The following is a 15,782-nucleotide window of genomic DNA, read 5'->3' as shown; positions in this document are numbered from 1 at the left end:
ACTTATAGTCCGTTCCATATATATTTTCCAGCATAAATACTTTTACTAAATCAACATTTTGCAGACTTTGAAAACCAGTTTAGACCCTACAGAAGCAAAAGTTGACTCTCAGTGGCCCGGGTATATGAAATTTCATAGACCTTAGTAAAAATTTACTACAAAAATGTAGGAACCAAAATATGACAAGGTGACACATTTTTATACGCATTGGCTATCTGGCTCCTAAGGTTGGACTTCTCAGAATATTAAGGAAATAGCAAATCCTGCTTTCTAAATCTATCCCATTAGAAGTTTTATTTGCTATAAATTACCACTCCTCCAGGTTTCCTACGGTCTCTTTAAAGAGTGTGCCAAGTAGGAAATAGTAGAAGTAAAGAAAATATTGCAGCCTAGGGAAGTTCAAATTATTTGCCATCTTGGTTTTCCTAGTAAGCCCTGCTAAGTTCTCTAAAAGCACATTACACAGAAATACATAAGTATTGCAGTGTATTATACCAGCGATCTAACAATCGCATGTTCAAGTCCCCTAGTGGGACAGTTTCAGTTTGTTTTTTTAGGAATATAGGAAAAAAAATACAATTTAAAATTAAACATATGTAGCTTCCTTGTCAATGAAAGTTCGAACTATTCTAAAATAGTTACATAACCTGCAGCGGAAATAAAAACGAAAAGCACGGCGCCACATAGTGCAGGTCAATGAGATTAGGCAAGCTATGGGTAATGACATACCATGCTCACCTAATGACGAAAGGTTTGGTCGCAAGGATAATCCACAGGTGCTGCTGCCAAGATCCAGACTGGTTAACCGAAAGGTCACCGCTTCACGAAGTAATTGAAACAATGGGAAAGAGAAGGATCTTCTTGGGCGCTGCTGCGTGGCTGATTCAAAGAGGGGAAATGACAGGCAAAATATTTGAAATATATATCTGTTTATTCAAACAATGGTGGCTACGCGTTTCAACGCTGTACTAGCGTCCTCCTCAGGCCATGTATATCACACAATTCAGCTCCTTATATATCATAGGGTATTTAAATTCAGAGGGAGAAAAAAACGCCAAGACAGGAAGGGGTCAAAGTGCGACCGTGACGTCACAAACGTTTTTTCCGATAAACTTTAAAATAAGACAATTCATTTAAAAAGTGGCAGTGATCGAAATAAATTGCTTAACAAAACATTATGTAAAACTTGGCAATAATAGTATGTATAAAATGGTTCATGAATTGAGAGGTAAACAAATCAATAAAAAATGTGTGTAAAAGACGCGTTCTAACGTCCTTCATGTAACCTGGCAACCAGCGGCAACTCTGTTTCCAATGCTCTGTTTTTACATTTCTATGTTTTTAACATCAAAGTAAGTTATTTATTACCGGATACCTTTTATCTTTGCATATTGTATGTCTTTTATACACATTTTTTTATTGATTTGTTTACCTCTCAATTCATGAACCATTTTATACATACTATTATTGCCAAGTTTTACATAATGTTTTGTTAAGCAATTTATTTCGATCACTGCCACTTTCTCTTTTTAAATGAATTGTCTTATTTTAAAGTTTATCGAAAAAGCCGTTTGTGACGTCACGGTCGCACTTTGACCCCTTCCTGTCTTGGCGTTTTTTTCTCCCTCTGAATTTAAATACCCTATGATATATAAGGAGCTGATTGTGTGATATACATGGCCTGAGGAAGACGCTAGTACAGCGTTGAAACGCGTAGCCACCATTGTTTGAATAAACAGATATATATTTCAAATATTTTGCCTGTCATTTCCACTCTTTGAATCAGCCACGCAGCAGCGCCCAAGAAGATCCTTCTCTTTCCCATTGTTTCAATAACCTGCAGCGAACACCATAAAAAAATACATACAAATTTTTTTTTTAAAATAAATACACTGACAGCACAAATGTCATCACACAACACAAGGAGAGTGCAGTATGTCAATCCCTGAGATCCTGCCCCAATACGGAGAGTTGATTGTAAATATGTGAGGGGAGGGCTAGAATACAAGGAGACATCAGATTTTCAAAATATGTGTTTATGGAGGAGGTTGGGATGGTCTATCTAGCTAATGACATGCTTCCAGATAATTTTTCATTGTTTGATCTCTAACCAGGTGTTCCAGAATTGTTATTTTACGGAGAATACATGTATTTAATTAAAATGTCATGACATGAGAGCTGACCGGTCCTCTTGTCAGTTGTCCTGAGTCCTGATACGTGTAAAAATTAATAGCTGGCCATAGCTGTAAAGACTATACAATTGTTATGTCAAATGTACAAAAAAAAAATAAAAAAAAAATTGTTGCAACCAATAAGAAATCTGCCCTAAAAAATTTCTAAGTCGCTAGTGGTTAATGCTACGATTACATCTTTACTTTCATTTATGTGGGACAATGCAAAGATACAGTACAATTTCCCATGAAACAAATGGTGTCCACTTTGTAAAATCTTTCCTTTTGGGTGAAATATCTATCAGTATATTCTTTGTCCTGATGTGTTCACAAAATAGTTTTTTTTAGTTTGATTGGAGGAGAATCTTTAGGTCTATATACAGCTTAACGCACGTGCAATTATATATTCATACAGCTGTGATACACAAACAAAATATTTATATGCAGTTGAATATAGCACATAAAAACGTAGCTTAAGCTAACGGTAAAAAAAAAAAAGTTACAGTAGGAGAAAAAAAAACACGACTATTACACATTATCCATGTAAGGAAGCGCAGGTGGTAGAGCATACTTATCTCCTAAAATTAATTTCACTATGTTCAGATGACACTACTGGGAAATGAAAGCCTCCAAGATCCAGGCTTTGTGAAGAAATTTATAATTCATCAGAGCACATGCGGTGCCTTTGAAATTAGGGTCAGAATGAAATCAAGAATTTTGCTTCTTTAGCATCTATCAAGGGCATCAAAACCCTTTTATATGATCGGCACGGACATGTTCATTGCTCATAAAAAGAACCTTCCAATAAAAAATAAATTCTGCCGCATTAGGTGTAATCAGTCATGTTAACCACTTTATTCTCATGTACGGAAGATCCAAAAATAGAAAACAATCAGAGCAAGGGGGTGGGAGATCAGTGTCGCAAGCAAGAAAAAGCACAAACAGCAATCACCATAAGTATTGTACAAAGCAGGCCATGTTACACTGAACTAGTCTAAAATGAAATGGTGCTCGAAATATAGTCTGCCTGTTAAAATCTAAGCTAAGACCAAAGCCAAGGGTACGATACAGCCAATTGAGATTATTTTATTATTATGGATTTATTTTTAGCTCACTAGCGCTCGTAAATAGACAATTTAGAATACTTACATTATATTAAAATACTGCTACTTATGCATTTGCCTAAAATAAGATTTAGGATGGATTCAGATAGGAACCTAATTTTATACATCATATTTTCAAATAACTTAAAAAATCTTTATTACATTTCCAAGAGACCAAACCTGTAAATTTTATTGGAAATGCAGTAAATCTCAATATCCCATAAAGGGGTTGTCCAGTTTTATCAAATGAATAAAAAAATAAAAAAAGTATTAACATTTTTTATTAAATTAATATTTTTTTATTAAAATATATAAAATTTACCAATATACTTTTTCTGTATTCATTTTTCACGGTTTTCATGATCTCTGCTTGTTGTTATTCAGTAGGAACATTCATTGTTTACATTCAGTGGATAGGATTCGGTCCATGGTCATGTGATGGACACATTCTGTAACGAGTTGTGATGGACGCACAGGTGCACAAGACAATGGACAGAATTATATCCACTGGAAGTAAACAATGAATGTTCCTACTGAGTAACAGGTAGAGATCATTAAAGTCATAAGAAATTAATACAGAAAGTATATTGGAAAATTGTATAGTTATACAAAAAAACAACATTTGCTGAAACTGGACAAACCCTTTAAGTACGGGTCAGGCAAGAGGTAGGCACCTGCTTAGGGAGAAACTCAAGTAAGTGGAAAAAGAGTGTGTATATTAAATATACCGTTAGACACAAAGTCAGGGCTACTCTTAGGGCCAGTTCACACTGAGTTTTTTTTACACGTTTTTTGACGTGGAAACAGTGTCGGAAAATGCGCCAAAAAACGGCCGAAAATGCCTCCCATTGATTTCAATGGGAGGCGGAGAAGAAGGGACATGCCCACGGGAAAAAGAAGGTACATGCCCTATCGTCGGGCGTTTACGCCTCTGACCTCCCATTGACATCAATGGGAGGCAGAGAAAGCGTATGTCGCGGCGTTTTATGCCCACGGCGCTCATTGGCCCGGGCTAAAAACACTGCGAAAATCGGCGTGCAGGGAGAGGAAAATCTGCCTCAAAATTCCAAACGGAATTTTGAGGCAGATTTTCCTCCTGCAAAAAGCTCTGTGTGAACCCAGCCTTAGATCTCTAAGCAGTTCCTCGTTTAGCGTTGGTAAGGTGCCAGTGTAACATTGTCCCATGGGCACTTCCTGGGAATTACTTCCATAAGAACCACCGTAGAGATGCAGAGATAGTCTGCATTGTATATATAATGAGACCTCACTCACATTAATGCAGCTTTACCTACTATAGATCTGCAAGTCCCAGCATGACCTGAAGCCAAGTAGGATTTGACAAAAGAAACCTTGCTGTAGAGATGTGATCTGCATAGCGTTTATGACAAATTCAGCAACCCTGCTCCTGAGTGAAAAAAAGTGTCATGAATCTCACCTAGAAAATGTTTTAAAATAAATAAGTGATGGTAATATTATTTTAATGCTTGCTTCCAGCACTAAAAGGTTATGCCCCCTTCACATCACATTTATTGGCTATGCTTAATGACAAAAAGCTACATACATGTGAATAGGATAACGTAGGCTGCTACACATTTTATTAGTCAGGAGATTTGATGTCTTTTTGGCAGGTGAGATCACGTGTATGCCCATATGTCACTTCTTGTTATTTCCTGTTAGCAAGTATATTTAAAAAAAACAATAAAAAAACAAAACAGGTTTTTCATAAATGATCAAATACTTTATCAGCTTCTGACGCTCTACCTATAAATGATGAATAATACTACAGATAAACCTTCTACATATAATTACTGCTAACCCGACACCTTAAACAAACTGATCTATAATGATAATAATGGCATGAGTTTTACTAACAATACAGTTCATAAAGTTTAGTCTTCAGAAATATAGAAAAAAAATCTCACATTTCACAACTAAAAAAAATGTTTAATCAAATCTGTCTGACATCTAGTCACAATTGTGCTATTGAAATGTATTGATTCTTCCCCTTGTATCATAATTATACTAATCATCCAACCAAATATAAAAACGCAAGGCTCACCCATCACAATTACAGAACGTTTCTCTAATTACATCAATATCTCCTGTTCAATTTATTAATCTAGTACCCTGTACACGACACTATTTATGTATGCCCATCCAGTTACAGTTGCATTTTCAAATTCTCCATCTAAAAAAAGTAATTCGCTGTATCTAAAAATTCAGCAAGTGTGACAATGGCATTGGTTGTAGTTGCCAACATTGTAGGTTACAGAGTCATATTAAACATTAATAAATATTAAGCTGGGTCCAGAGGCGAGGGATCATTTCCATTGCAAATCCACAACAAATCCGGATTATGCTGTGGACTTCACCCTTTGCAATGCAACTGGATGATCATGCTGCAGATTTGAAAATCCGCTGCATGCTCGGATTTAGTGCATCATTTTTCCAGTTACGTGGAAGGGGTTTTGAAAAACCCAATTCACAAGTAATTTGCTATAAATTGCTGCGGATTTGCGGGGCCGAATCCGTGCAGGAAATCCCCTGCCTTTGGATCTGGGCTTAAGACTGAATTCAGACGAACGTGGAGTACGTCCGTGAGACAGTCATTAAAACTACAGTTGTCACATGGACGCATGTACTGAATTTCAATGGGGCCGTTCACACGGCCGTTGTTTCAATGGACCGTCTGTATGGTCCGTTGAAAAATAGAACATGCCCTATTTTGTTCCATTTTCATGGATCCCTCCATAGATACTCAACGCTATAGGGATCCGTGAAAACAGAACCAGTTACGGAGGAACCTCGGACGTGAGAAACGTCACGTTTTTCGCGTCCGAGTTCCCCCACGTTCGTGTGAATCTGGCCTGAGTGTAGAACTCTACTTTGGCACCTACACTTGCAGTACATATTATGGAATTGCATCAAGTAAACAGGCTGTTTACGGCCGCCTGCACTCATAGGCCGAGTCCACACACTGCGGGCTTATTCCGTTGTGGATTTCAATGCAAGTTCGCGATTAAATCCACTCTAAACTATGCAGATTTTGGGGGAGACTTACGCTTATGCATTTCAAAGGGTGAAATCCGCAACAGTATTGGCATGCTGCAGATTTGAATATCCGCAGCATGACCATTTATGCAGTTTTTTTTCTGCTGCATGTGGATGGTGTACTGAAATCCTCATCCATATGTATTTTACTGTACATCGGTGCAAAATCCTCAGCAAATCTGCTATGACTAAACTTGGCTTTAGGCTTCTTTCACACTAGAGTGTCCGATTTGAGTGCGCAAAAAACGGATCGTATTTCATGCATTTCATGTCCTTGTGCTTTCCATTCCACATCAGTGTGCTTTGCGTGTCATATTTGTTTTTCACGTCCGTGATTCTCCTCTGCAAGCTCTTCTTTTATTTTTATTTATTTCTCTGCATTTCTTTAGCAACTGATGCGTGAAACACGGACAGCACAAGGATGTCGTCCGTGTGCGGTCTGTGTTTTTCACGCATCCATAGACGTCAATGGGGGAAAAACTGACCAAAATTGGACATGCAGAGTTTCACGCAACAGACACTCACTGTCTAAATAGCCCTACTGACTTGCATGGGTTTGTGTACTGTCAGTTATTTAAACGGACAGCACACGGACACAGAACACACTCGTCTGAATGAGCCCTTCGAGTGCTGACTGTCACAATGTGCTGACAGGAGCTGTGATAGCCGCCCTACTCCCTCCGTACCGTTCTGCTGACTTCGCTCTGAAAACAAGTGCATGGTATTCAACTTTCTCAATACTGCCCTGCTCTGTTACAGTAAATGCTCATACTGGTAAATGGAGCATTTCTGGTAATCATTATGTATTAGAGAACTGCTCCCGAATTAGTTTTTTTGTTTTTTTCATTTTATCAGAAGCAATCAAAAATCTCCTTCCTGACCTAGACTCCAAATTGATGCCACTTAGCTACAACGAAACAAAAACGCAGTTGTGAATGCAGATTCAGACTGACTGTAAACAAATCTTGAAAATTGTGAGGAATTGAAAAACAAAAAACATATTGAAAATTTGCATGCCTTTTCTATGGTCAATGATTATACTAGATTTACATTCCAAAAGGACTGTGTGGCTGGTCAAATTTGCCTCTCCGCCAAGCAGTCAGGGATACATGTTGCTTGACATAGGGAGAGAGTTGAGTTACGGGGATGCATGCAGTTGGCCGCGTTGCACCCACTACCTTTTAGGCTCTGTACACATTTCTATTCTCTCCTAACAGGTTTCCTTTGCTCTGTGATGGGCAGAATAGTGCAGCACGATAACCATATATATATATTCAGAAAAAAAATGAAAGCTTTATAACAGCGGTGTCCACACTTGTGTTCGGGGATTCCGTTGGAGTTTTCATCATCCTTTCTGGTATTTTTTTTTTAATGGCAAGAATAGCTCATTCCTGCCATCCAACAGGATTCTACAGTATCTGTTAAAAAATGGCTCTGGCAAAGCTCTATTATGAACGGAAGCCATGAACAGAGCCGTAAACAGACTTTTAATATGTTACTGTCTATTTACTGAAGAATTAAACGGTGGGCAAATCTAGCAACTAGACAACATGCGGAATATAAACCAGACTGTTCTTTGAAAGACCTCACGCACACAACCGGGCAGTATTTAACGGATGGCCCGCAGAGTTTCCCCCGTATTTGCTGACCATGCTCACAATGTCAAGTATAGAAGACTGTCCGTAAACGCAAAAATAGGACGTCCTATTTTTTTGCAGGTGATTTCTACGGCCCGGACACAAAACCGTAAATATAGGGGAAGGTGTCTGTGGCCAATAGAAATGAATGTGTCAGTATTCTATCCGCAATTATGGATCCATAATTGCGGATAAAAACTATGGCCGTGTGCATGGAGGCCTAAGATAAATAAATGTTGAGAATATTTGTAAACTTCCTCGGAACAAGAGGTTCATACAGTGGTCAGATTGAATGCTGACAAGACAAAAACTATAAAATGTTCATTTGACCCGCGGCTATTAATCATTTTCATATCGCTTCATGCATCATTGGAATTAATTTCACTAACTCAGTTTGCTGAGACTCTTTACTCACTCTGTGCAATATCCACAGAGACATAGATAAGTAATTAGTTTCACATTTCATACGGCATGTTACTGATCTGATTACTGAAAGCACCTCAATCTTACAAAATTAAGATCCAAATGAAGAATTTTATAGAAGGCAGTATCGAATTTAGAAATCTTTTACATGACAGGAAAGCCAACTACTGTAATTGAAAATACAATTAAATGCATTGTGCTTTTAACCTCAGTAGTTAAAAAGTCAAACACCTCCACCACTGTTAAACGCTATGCTACCCTATGAAACTATTTTATTAATCTAATTTTTTTTTTTTTAAATCACTTAACTTTGTGGGATATTTTTAAATGAGACAATTTACAATTCTGTATCTACATTTCCTATGTAGACCGATGAGTCTCTATAGCAAAAGACTACAAACACACTTTCATCTGTCCCCTTCTTCTTGCCAACCTGCCAAATGGGTTTATATAAAGGCAAGATAAAAATTAAGCAGCGCTTCTACTACTTTAAGCCAGAATTTAATGGAATATTCTACTTACTCTCTGTGAGGGTCAGCGTCCTACACTCTCAAACAAACATTCGTCATTATGCTTTTATTCAACTGCTAGGATAATCCCGGAATACTAATGCTTAGAACTGCTTATTAGTATAATCAAGGGGGAAAACAAAAAAAAAAGGGGGGGGGAAACCCTTTTGAAGAGCACTGTCGGATGAGATAAAATGTGGGATCCCCTACCCCTACTTTTACAAGATGTATTACTCAAATAGATAAGGAGAGCTCGACTCCACACTCTCCTCTATTTCAAGAACGCCAAATAGCGGACTTTTCAGCATCGCCAGCTAAATATATCAATAAATGTAGTAACAAACAATTTAAAACTTTACAAGAAATATATAAATCATAAGGATCCTACGCGTATCAGCGCAATCCCCTTTGTCAGAAATACATAGTTGTAACATGTATCATCCATTAAATACAAGACATCGTATAGACACCACCTCCACGTGTTCCTATGTGGTACCGGAAGGGACTGTCTAGACCTGAAACCTCTCTATACTTACTATTGTATACCAAAAACTAGCTGGTTTTAGACCAAATGTGACTTCCTCACTAGCACCACCTCCTCCATCTCTCCGGACCCGAAGATGTGACATCGCGTGGATATTTTGTCTAAATTGTCTTTTACTTAATGGATTAAACGAAGCTATTGAGCAGGTCATATAGGGAGTTCTAAATGCTATTTTTAAAACTAGAAATTTTAATATGAATCTTAATTTTTATAAATTCTAACATGATTAAGGGTAATTTTACCAGGTCTAGAGAGTCACTGAGACGAGAGGTCACATCCTATCGCCCACACAGGAGAGATGGAGGTGGACCTAGTGAGGAAATCACGTTCGGTTTAAAAGCCAGCAATGTTTGGTACACAATTTTAACTATAGAGAGGTTTTACGGTACCACATAGGAACATGTGGGTGTGGCATATATATATATATATATATATATATATATATATATATATATATAAATATAAATATATACAAACCTACATATACGGTCTTGTATTTAATGGATAATACATGAAACTATGTATTGCTGATCTAGGGGACTTACCCGATACCGGGACACTTATGGTTTATATATTTCTTGCAAAGTTTTAATTGGATATTATTCCATTTATAGATATATTTGGTGACGATGCTGAATAATCACTGGGAAGAGTCTGTCGTTTGTTGTCCTTGAAATAGAGGAGATCATGGATTCTAGATCTCCTCATGTATATGAGTAATACCCCTTGCAAAAGTGTGTGTGTGGGGGGGGGGGGGGGGGTGATACCGCTTTTCACCTCATCTGACAGTGCGCTCCAAAAAATGTTTTACCTTTTTCTTCATTATGACAAATGGGTTTGCACACCATGCTTACTGTCTCCAATGAAACTAAAACACAATAGGCATACTTCTTGCCAAATTTACCGAACGGAGCACCTTAAGGCTCCACAGTAAGGAGCCATAGGGACTCATTGTGCATCTGCACAGTCTCCTGCACACTCATAAATCCAGGATCTAAGTTTTCTGATTTTTAAGAAAATACAAGCCCAGGATAATCTTTGCTTGATTACTGTATACAACTACTATGAGAAACGCCTGCACAGAGCTGTTTTGGTATAGCCATTGTTTCCTTCCAGAAATAATTAAATGCCATGTAGGTGGTAACTTTAAATTCAGCATGTGTTAAGTGCAGTAGCAAAACACTATTATATGCACTACAAACAATGATGGCATAGCATCAGAACTTGGGCTATGTTCACACCTGCGTCTGCGTTTTCTGTTCTGACAGAGCAGAACAAGGTTAGAACGGAAGCAACTGCTCCTTTGCACTACGGACACAGACGATGGCCGACAGAAGCCATTGACTTTAATGGGTTCCGTCAGGGTGTCCGTGATTTTCCTGGAAACATGCTGAGCTAATGTTTACGGTAACCCCTGCCGGATCTGCGACAGAGGCCCCCAGCAGAGCCTCCAACGCAGAAGTGAACAGGGCCTGAGCTACAGTTCATTATTTGCATAGTTTTTGTTTCCCCTGCCATTCCCTAGAACTCTAGGACGAAATGAAACACCCAGAGAAAACGAAAACAAAGGCATGTTTGTCACAAAAACTCCTGCAGACAATCATTCCCACCACAACCTAACCTAGTTCACATTATAAAATTGTCCTATTTTTGCCATGCAACCCTACAAGAGAAATTACAATCCTTTGGTAACTATATGCTCCCTAAATATTGTTATTTCTAGAAAAACAAAAACAAAAGCTGTACCAAAACAGCTCTTAGGTCTTATATTAGTTGTATGCAGTAATCAAGTGAAAGTATGTGTGGTTAGATCACATCTAGCAGAAGCTATAGTTCTATAGCCCACTAATTGCGAGAAGGATGTTGAAGAACCCGCAAATGCAGGTTCAATAGCACAAGTACTAAAGGATGAAGACTGTGCCCTGCGCAGCAGCATTCATGTCACAGGCAGTGCGTAAACTCAGACCATTGCATGGTGGAGCAAAGATGATGGATTGGCAATAGGCTCAGCCGCAGAAAATCAGTAGTCAGCTTAGATTCAGTGTCAACATCAGAATACACAAGGATTGGCAGATTTGCAGTCGTCATCCAGTGCATTATTGAATTGGCCCAGGCAATTTTATATTAATATTTTATTATTCAGACGCCTACAAGAGACCGCAGTGACACGATTACAGGTGAGAAATTACATGGGAAACTAGGTTTTTCACTAGAGTTTTCCTGTAAAAATGAGTAACCTGAACTGCAGAGGAAGTCCGGTTCTGCGTTTTCTTTTTTTAATCTCACTAGTGTAGAATTTATATCTTGACAGAAGCCCTACTTATTGTCTCAAGAAAAGGTAGGGATTTCTCTCTATTCGTCTTTCGTCTGTACCGCAAGTTAGCTGATAATGGAATCCTCATGCAGATAGGCCAAATGTAAACGAACAGACTGCTAAAACTCTATCAAGTGAATTTCCCTGGTTATGGATTATGTGCGTATGATTTACAGGTTGGTGATTCAGAACTTGGAAGAGGTGAAGCAAAGATATAGGAGGGAATGATTCACAGAACCTGACACTGAGTCACTGATTGCGCAGAACGGCAGAAAGCCTTTCCACTTTACAGACATTGCCAGATGCAGATGTTTCCATAGAAACAAAAGAGACTTTTTTTCTTTAATATAAATGCACATTTAACAAAAACTGACAGGCCTCGCTAAGCATATTCTTAGTGGTACGCAGAGGGGAAAACATTCAGAAACAACTTATCTACTTTTGAAAAAAAAATGAAAAAAAAAAAAAAGATGATAAAAAGTGAGATATAGAAAAAAGAGGAGGGGTAGGCTATTGATTTCACGGGTAAATCCTCCAGGAAATGGAGATGCTTAACAGAAAGCCATTTCTGTGATTTGTTTTCTGCATACAATCTGCAATCCGCTTTGCAAACATACAATCTAATTAGACAATTTATTTGTACGCAGTTCTCTATAGTCTACCTGTACTACGATGCAAAACAAACACCATGCGTGAGCCGAGAGGGCAGGTGGAGGACAAGCCACACATCCAAGCAATATAAGAACGAGCTCATCCATAGCCAAAGCTATTAAACGGAGGGAAGAGAACTGGAAATTAAGTATCTTCTCTCTGGGTGCTGAAACATGTTTTAATTATTAAGAAGTTGTTTGGGTATTTGGAGCTGGTAAAATGAGATCTAGATTATTTTTTAAAAATAAATAAACCCCATTTCCCTTGAATCCAGTGCATGAGGACGTCTCACCAACTGGACAGATTCCACCAATCCATGGCAACCATCTATCAGACATAGTAAAGACTGCAACTACATGCTGCTTTACCCAGGCATCAAAATGGTAGCTGTGGCCAGATCACAACTAGCAGAAGCTAAAGTTGATAGACGAAGCAGGATGCTGGAGAGCCATAGATGCAGGTCTATGGTACATGAAAAGACACACGGAGAGGATGCAGACATGTAGCATCAAAATTATCCCACTAGATGTGCAACCCAACTTTGACTGCAAAGCATCTAAAAACCTGTATACAGTGGCGGAACTACCGCAATAGCAGCCGTAGCGGCTGCTAAGTATCCCGCAAGCATGAGTGGGCCCTCGTACCGCGGGCGTCACTAGCACCAGATACCTGGGACCGGATTTTAGGCTGGTGCCAAACTTCTATCTACGTCCTCAGGACACAGATACAATTTAATAATATGGCGGAGCAGGAAGCGATCAGCTTCCTGCTCTGCCGTTCACTAGGCTACAGGCCACTTTATACCTGGCGTCTAAGACGCCAGGACAGGATACCTGTGCAGACCGGCGTGATGACGTTACTGGATCGCGCCGGACCTAAGTAATGGTCCAGTCTCTGCGTCTCATAGGCTACAGGCCTGACGTGGCTAAGAAGGCATGCAGAGCAGCTCTGTTCGTTGCTGGAACAAGGCTAAGGCAGTACAAGTTTTTTTTAATTTATTTGTTTGGTGGGCACTATGTACAGGGAGACTGTGGGGCACTATTCAGGAGGGAAGATGTGGAGCTATCTACATAGGGACTGTGTGCGGCATCAAACAGGGGTGTATGACACTATATACAAGGGGCACTCTAAAAGGGGGTGTATACCATAGATCTAAAACAGTTAGGGAGGGGGGAATGCATGTATACCTGTAACATAACAAAAGAGGCTTTACTCATCCCTCCCCTTTGCACTTGAAAAGTTAGCAAGAACAAATGGAAACAAGTCCTTCCTGTGCCGATGCTTTGTTTCGGGTAAGTTTTTCTTTTTATTAACTATTATGACTACTAAATAGCATAATTAAGTGATAAAAAAAAGTTAAATATCAGTGCTTAACTGTTTGTAGCAATTTTCGTAGTCCTCTAACTAAAAGGTTAACAAGAGTACACTTGGCGACCTAGCTGTATTTTTACATTGCACACAGAACTAATAAATGTTCAGTCGGGAGTGCGTTTGTTGTGGATGAGGGAAGGCTCAGTCCAATGTTTGCTATGGGCCCCAGTCTTTCCTAGTTCCGCCCCGGACTGTACGTAACTATCACTTTTGAATGATGCAGTACAGCTGTCTGACAAGTGCATCCCATCCCATTTTTCCAATTTGTATATTATATATAAAACGATCTGGACATATAAATATTCCGATAATAATATTAATCGAATGAAAAGTGATAACTAGTTAACGGACATTTGTATCAACCATGAAGTGGATGGGAAACAGAAGATTACGAAATATGCAATTGATGATAGTTCACATAGATTCCTAATTTTTTTTTGAGTTGTATGCATATTGCTAGGCAGGAAGAACAGATGGATGGGAAGATCCACATCGATAGGATGGGTGCTTCAATCCCTATGTAGCTGCCATATCTACTTTTTGTTTGTGCACCTAACGTCAATAGCTTGAGAAAGGCCATTTGGGCGAAACATTATTAATTTGTTGCTTTTACGCTTACCAAGAAAACACTACGTTTTAAAGGAACAAGATGCCTTGGAATCCTCTCTTGCTGTTCGTATGGCAAATGGTAGATTACCGCTCCAAAGATCACAGGATTTACAAAGAGAATGGTGCTGAGGACTCTTCTTGCAACTGCATCCAATGAGTCATAAAATTGCCATTTATATGCAACAGTAAAGCAACTTTCCACTGAGTAGGTTATTATAACAATGTAAATCAGAGCCTAATTCACCATACACCATCTAGCCATAACATTAAAAGCTCCTGACTGATATTTTGGAGGTCTCTTGTGCCACCAAAACAGCTCTTACCCATTGAGGCATGGAGTCCACAAGACCTCGGAAGTGTGGTATCATGTAAGTTGAGTCTCAATGGAGTGGACATGTTCTCAAACTATTTCTGAACAATTTTTGCAGTGCGGCAGGGTGCAATATCCTGCTGAAAGAAGCCACTTCCATTAGGACATACCATTGCCAATAAGGGGTGTGCTTGGTTTTTAACAATGTTTAAGCAGGTGCCTCCGCCAGCTTGTTTACTTCCTGTAGTGCACCCTGTGCCAACTTTTACCAAGGTAAGCGCTGCACGCGCACTCGGCTGTCCACATGATATAAAAGAAAAAGTGATTCATCAAACTAGGCTTTGATTCATCAAACTTTTCCATTGCTCCATGGTCCAGTACTTAAGAGTACTTGCCCTTTTGTAGACACTTTCGATAGTGGACAGCAGTCGGCATGGTCATTGACCAGTCTGCAGCTACACAGCATTAAACGCATATGCTCCTTCACACTGTGTTCTGACACTTTTCTATCTTAGACAGCATTAACTTTTTCAGCAATTTGTGCTGCGATAGCACTTCGGTGCGACCAGGCCAGAGCAACTAGCCTTTCTTCTTTATGCGCATCAATGAGAATTGGGCACCCATTATCCTGTCGCTGGTTCACCGGTTGTCCTTACTTGGATCACTTTTGGTAGGTACTAGCCACTGCATTCTAAGAAAACCTTAAAAGACCTGACTGTTCACTTAATATATGCTGCTTAATATACCCCATCCCCTGACAAGTGCCACTGTATCGAGATGATCTAGGTTATTCACTTCACCAGTCAGTGGTTTTAATATTACTGTTGAACAGTGTATATGTCAACTATACTTATATTTCCTGTTAAAAAGGGAGATAAACTTATGCATTAAAATATAAATATAATACGTGTAAGGAAGAGAGAAGAGCAAACAAAATTATTTAAAGGGTATCTGCACTTTCAAAAAACCTGATATAAGTCAGACACATATAAGAAGTTTTGATTGGAGGTGGTCGGGGTGCTGAAACCTCCCACCATCGCTGAAACAAAGATGCGGAAGTGTTAAGCGGAATGCCCTGGCCCTTCGGCT

The 15,782-nt window shown here is 39.0% G+C and overlaps 1 protein-coding gene across 3 annotated transcripts in view; it reads right to left on the bottom strand.

Annotated features, from left to right (window-relative positions):
• The window catches only part of RGS6 (regulator of G protein signaling 6), a 481,401-nt gene that overhangs the window by 187,947 nt on the left and 277,672 nt on the right, over positions 1 to 15,782 (bottom strand). The gene's annotated exons all lie outside the window — the stretch shown is intronic.

This window comes from Rhinoderma darwinii, chromosome 12 (genome assembly GCF_050947455.1).
Source record: "Rhinoderma darwinii isolate aRhiDar2 chromosome 12, aRhiDar2.hap1, whole genome shotgun sequence".
Lineage (NCBI taxonomy): Eukaryota > Metazoa > Chordata > Amphibia > Anura > Rhinodermatidae > Rhinoderma > Rhinoderma darwinii.
This window is presented reverse-complemented; position numbering and strand designations above follow the sequence as displayed.